Raw genomic sequence first — 5,153 nt, 5'->3', positions numbered from 1 at the left:
CAGGGGGTGGAGGGACAGGGGAGGGATAGTGTTAAGAGAAATGTGTAATGTATATGATGGGTTGATGGGTGCAGCAAACCACCATGGCACCAGAGGTATTGTTATATACCTATGTAACAAACCTGCATATTCTGCACATGCATCCCAGAACTTAAAGTGTGTGTGTATATATATGTAAATCCTACTGATCATTAAAAAAAATCAGATGAAATTGGCTCTTTAAATGTTTTCTCCTAGCTCCCATCCATTGTCATGTTTTCTGTGGCCACATTTAGGCTTGTTCTCAGATCTGTATTTCCAATCTAAATCCCATTTCTATTCTATTATTAGTAGTAGTACAAAAATAGTAATAAAAACAAACATTTAAGTAAAATCTAATAAATACCAACTATTCTTCTAAGAACTTGACATGTGCAAACTCATTTAAGCCTCAACCCTGTGAAATAGTGTATCAGTTATGTATTGCCACAATAATGCTATATAGCAAACTACCCCAAAACATAAAACTGTAAAAACATAATTACAACAATAGATCTTTTTATTCTTTCTCACAAGCCACTGTTTCTGCTGATCTTGGCCAAGTTCAAAAGACATTGATTTGGCCCACTCAACTATGTACAGTCAGCTGCCTTGTTGAATGGGTGCTGGGAGTATAGGATGGCCTCAGTTAGGACTGCTTGGCTGTTCTCTAGATGGTCTCTCATTTTCAAAATGCTAGCCTGGACTTATTTCCATTGCCATAAAAAGGTTCTAACAGAGAGAGAGAGAGCGGAAGCAGGCAATGCTTCTTAAAGCCTAGGCTTGGACTGCACCCTGTTACTTCCCACATATACTATTGGACAGATCAAGTGAAAACACCTAGGTCAAGAGGTGGGGAATAGACTTTGCTTCTAGATGGAAAAAATACACAAAGTGTCAAGTGTATGCATCCAGGAAGGGGTAAAGAACAGGACTAGTTTTGCCACTTATTAGGATATTGTTATTAATCCTTATTTTAGAAGAAACTAATATATAGCGGGGTTAAGCAACTTGCTCAAGGTCATGGACCAATGAGACAATGGCACTAGTATTTAAATACTGGCAGTCAGGTTTCATTCTGTGCTGTTAACTTCTACATGGTGCTGTCTCTCAGTTGAAGGAATGATAGAGGAGGAAAGGCAAAAGGCAACAAATAGGCTTTGAAGTAACTCTATGGAGATAATTGAAAGACCGCATAAAAGAAGGAAAAAATAACTTACTTCAGGAATTCAACACTAAGAATCCTACTCCCTTCATGAAATCAGAAAAGGTTTGCATGAACCCTGTGGGCCTTTGAAAGAGAGAAGGCATACTGTTGATGGTCACCAGCTTACTGAAGGCTGCAGCTTGCAGGAATCCATCTCATCAGAGTAACTGGAAAGAGGCCACAGTATCCAAAAACAAAAACAACAAAAGTCATGTGCTGGGATAAGTTATTGATGCTATGAATAGCCAGGAAAAAATATTTTGGATCTTCTTGACCCAGCTGTGATATTAACTTTGAATTTTGTCATATAGTTGATTAAGTTGCTTTATAAGACTAAATTTTTATAAGATGTGTACATAGGAATATGACTTCCCTCTCCTAAGTTAACATAACAGATATTACCAAATGTGTTGTGAAGTTGACATTCTTAAGTTTTAATTTATGGTTTTATTGCTCCCTGCAATAGCATCTTCTTTCATTTCCTAGTCCCCAGTTTTTCCGTTTTGTTTGCAGTAGCCAGATAAATCTATCGAAATGCACATGTGATTGCAGCATCCTTCGGTAATCACCATTATCTTCATACTGACAAAGGTCACTCTTTAAGGACCTTTATCAAGTGTCCTCTCTTTAGTTCCCCAACCTATGTCTTACCATTGTTTATCCCCCAGCTAAATACCTGGGAGAATTCCAAGTGCGTCATCCACTGTATTGTTCTGTTCTCACGTTGCTAACAAAGACATACCCAAGACTGGGGAATTTATAAAGGAAAGAGGTTTAATGGACTCACAGTTCCACATGGCTGGGGAGGCTTCACAATCATGGCAGAAGACAAAGGAAGAGCTAAGGGAGGTCTTACATGGCGGCAGGCAAGACAGCCTGTACTGGGGGAACTCCTGTTTATAAAACCATCAGATCTTGTGAGACGTGTTCAACATCATGAGAATAGTATGGGGGAAACCGCCCCCATGATGCCATTATCTCCACTTGTCTCTGGCCTTGACACATGGGCATTATCATAATTCTGGGTGAGATTTGGGTGGGGACACAGGGCCAAACAGTATCATCCACCTTCATGTCTCTTTCTCTTTACTCACCTGCTTTCTTGACAAGAAATATCTTCATCAGCCCTTCCTTCCTTCCTTCCTTCCCTCCCTCCCTCCTTTCTTTCTTGCTTGCTTGCTTTTCCTTCCTTTTTCTTCTTTATTTCCTTTGCCTATTTGAGAGACTGGCAAGGAGAGTAATGCTGGAATTGAAAACACATATAACTAATACCAGCCGAAATAATTGTGAGCAGAAGTGATATGCCTTCTAAGCCAAGGCAGAGGAAAGATTATATGTAATTCTCAGACTTCTTCTCATCCTCATTGGCTAAGAAGGGCACAGGTCCCAGATGGAATAGCTATAAGTTCCTCCATCTGGATCCCTAAGTAACTTTGGGAAACAGAGCCCTTCTCCAACCTGTGATCAACTTGTACTACAAAGGAGAACTCAGTTTTCTTCTGCTAAAATACTGAGATTTGGAAATTAATGTGTGCTGTGTTATAACCTAGGTTACTAGAAATATATTATTGCAAATTATTTTTAATATTCATTTTTGTCATTATCAGTGAATTTGACGTTTCAGATAATTACTGAACATTTATATGTTATTTATATATTTATTATACTTAGTTCTTTGGTAAAATGCTATTTATGTCGTTTGCCTATTTTTCTAGTAGACTCTTTATGTTGATTTATAAAACATGTTTATATATTAGGCTACAGTAACCCTTTCATGTCATTGGTACTGAAATACCATTTCCAATTTATTAACTGCCTTTTATTATCATTTTATGATGTATTTTATGTCCAAAGGTTTAAAAATTATCTACTGAGTAATCTATAATTATTTAAAACTTTTGTTCTTATTTTACGAGAAAGGCCTTCTAAAATCTGATAGATTGGTTTTTCTCTGAATTTACTATTTTCTAGTTTTAAAAGATGAAATTCTATATTCCATTATGATTTATATTGTTGCATGCTGTCTGGTAGGAATATAGCTTTGTAATTAGTACATTCATCTTAAAACTGACTTGACTCTTTCTCCTAAATTAAAAAGACAATTCTGATGATCTGCTTTTGAGTTATTCCTTAAGCTACCTTCTCTTGATGTTAAATATCCACTCAGAGGATTCAGAACACCTTGGCCGCTTCACCTCCCCCTGGAGATCTGTCCACTCCAGAGATGCTGAGCTCACCAAAGGTGTACAGGCGGGAAGCAGAGACCTCTGTGGAAGTCAAAAGAGGAAATGCCTGACTCAGCAATGCAAGCAGGTTGTGAGTAGAACAGGAAACAGTTCTCTTCCTCAATACCTCTTTAGTTAGCAATTTATTTATTCACTGAGTCATTCAGACTTTCCTGTGGTAGTAAAATAAATTGAAAATTGAGAAACATTTTGCCAGGCAAATGAGAAACACCCTTGAATTGTTTTGCAGTTGTATAAGTGAAACAATAAGTAATTTACAGTCACTGAGACTTCCACTATGCTTAGAGAAAGACACACCACAGGTAGTAAAAACTTACCTCACCATATTTTTCATTACATGACATGTGTTCTAAAATTTGTATTAGGATATAATACTTGATTCTCTCACTAAGTACACGTAGATGTTACTCCTTTAACACAAAGGTCTGATGAGAACCACAAGATCAATAAAAGCCTGTAAAACTGAGGTTCTACAAATTTCACTCAGAAATGTGTAATTAGAACTATGTCTGACTTATGGTGGTGGAGTATGGGTTTGTATGTGCACGCTTTCACGAGAAAGGGAGCGAGAGAGAGAGAGAAAAAGGAGGTAGAGTGAAAGGAAGAGAGAGATATAAATAGAGATGATAGAGAGAGACTGAGAGACAGAAACAGAGGGGACACAGAGGGGGAATCAGAGACAGAATGAGAGAAAAAGCTAGAGACAGACAGAGATAGGCAGCAAGAGAAAGAGTCAGAGACACACACAAAGAAACAGAGAGGGGAGAGAGAGAGAGAAGAGAGGGAGAGGGACGTTGAGAGAGCTAGTGACACACATCTACACACAGGGGACCCAAGGAGATGCTGCCTGGTCAGAGGCAGGTTTACTTACCAAGTCAATAGCCTTCTGCTTTAAAAGCGGTCTTCCTCATTGATGAAATGGACCATCCCACCATCTTACTTTAGCCTGACTCACCTTACAAAGAATTTTTCATGGCGCTGGGCTGTGATAGTTCTGGGAAAGAAGGAAGATGGATGTTCTTAGTACCAACAATACAGAGAGCTTATAATAGCAACCACATTACCAGGTTTTTTTTTTTTTTTTTGCATTTGTAGAAAACAAATGCAAAAACAGGTTCTATGATGCTAGCTCAAAGCACTAATCTTTATTTTGATTTCCCAGGAAGTTGCAAATGAAACTCTACATGGAATTGGTCTGTTGGTTTAATATTAGAGAGAAGTAAAAACGATGGGCATTAACTCTATCAGTCATTGTTTTGTGAATTTCCTTGTGTTTTAACATCTAGAGGAAGGTGACAAAGAACACTTACATGCAAAAATGGTATTTTGTGCATTAAATACAAGTTTTCCAAATATTGACAGAGTTATATTTCTAAATTTCTTAATGCACAAACCATTTTTTTAAAGGTTTTATTGTTCCAATTTTATCTTTTTGAAGATTATTAATTATGTACTATGTTTCAGGTATAGCCCAAGCAGTGGGGATAAATCAGTGAACAAATCAGCAAATATTTGTGCCTTTATGGAGCTTCTATTCTGGTATGGGGAGATAGACAATGAAACTTAATAAATGATTAAGTTGCATGGTATTTAAGAAGATTATAAGTACTATGAAGAAAAATAAAGCAACTTAAGGTGGCTAGGGAATAACCAGAGGGTTAATGGCTGCAGTGAGGATTCTG

General features: G+C 37.5%; 1 long non-coding RNA gene across 1 annotated transcript; it reads left to right on the top strand.

The window, feature by feature from the left end:
* The first annotated feature begins 301 nt into the window (after positions 1-301).
* Positions 302-3,333, top strand: LOC108526204 (uncharacterized). The gene is made up of 2 exons (XR_001884460.1): positions 302-862; positions 914-3,333. It is a non-coding gene; the product is annotated as an uncharacterized LOC108526204 (long non-coding RNA).
* Positions 3,334-5,153: the final 1,820 nt, after the last annotated feature.

This window comes from Rhinopithecus bieti, unplaced genomic scaffold, assembly GCF_001698545.2.
Source record: "Rhinopithecus bieti isolate Rb0 unplaced genomic scaffold, ASM169854v2 scaffold_2735, whole genome shotgun sequence".
NCBI lineage: Eukaryota > Metazoa > Chordata > Mammalia > Primates > Cercopithecidae > Rhinopithecus > Rhinopithecus bieti.
This window is presented reverse-complemented; position numbering and strand designations above follow the sequence as displayed.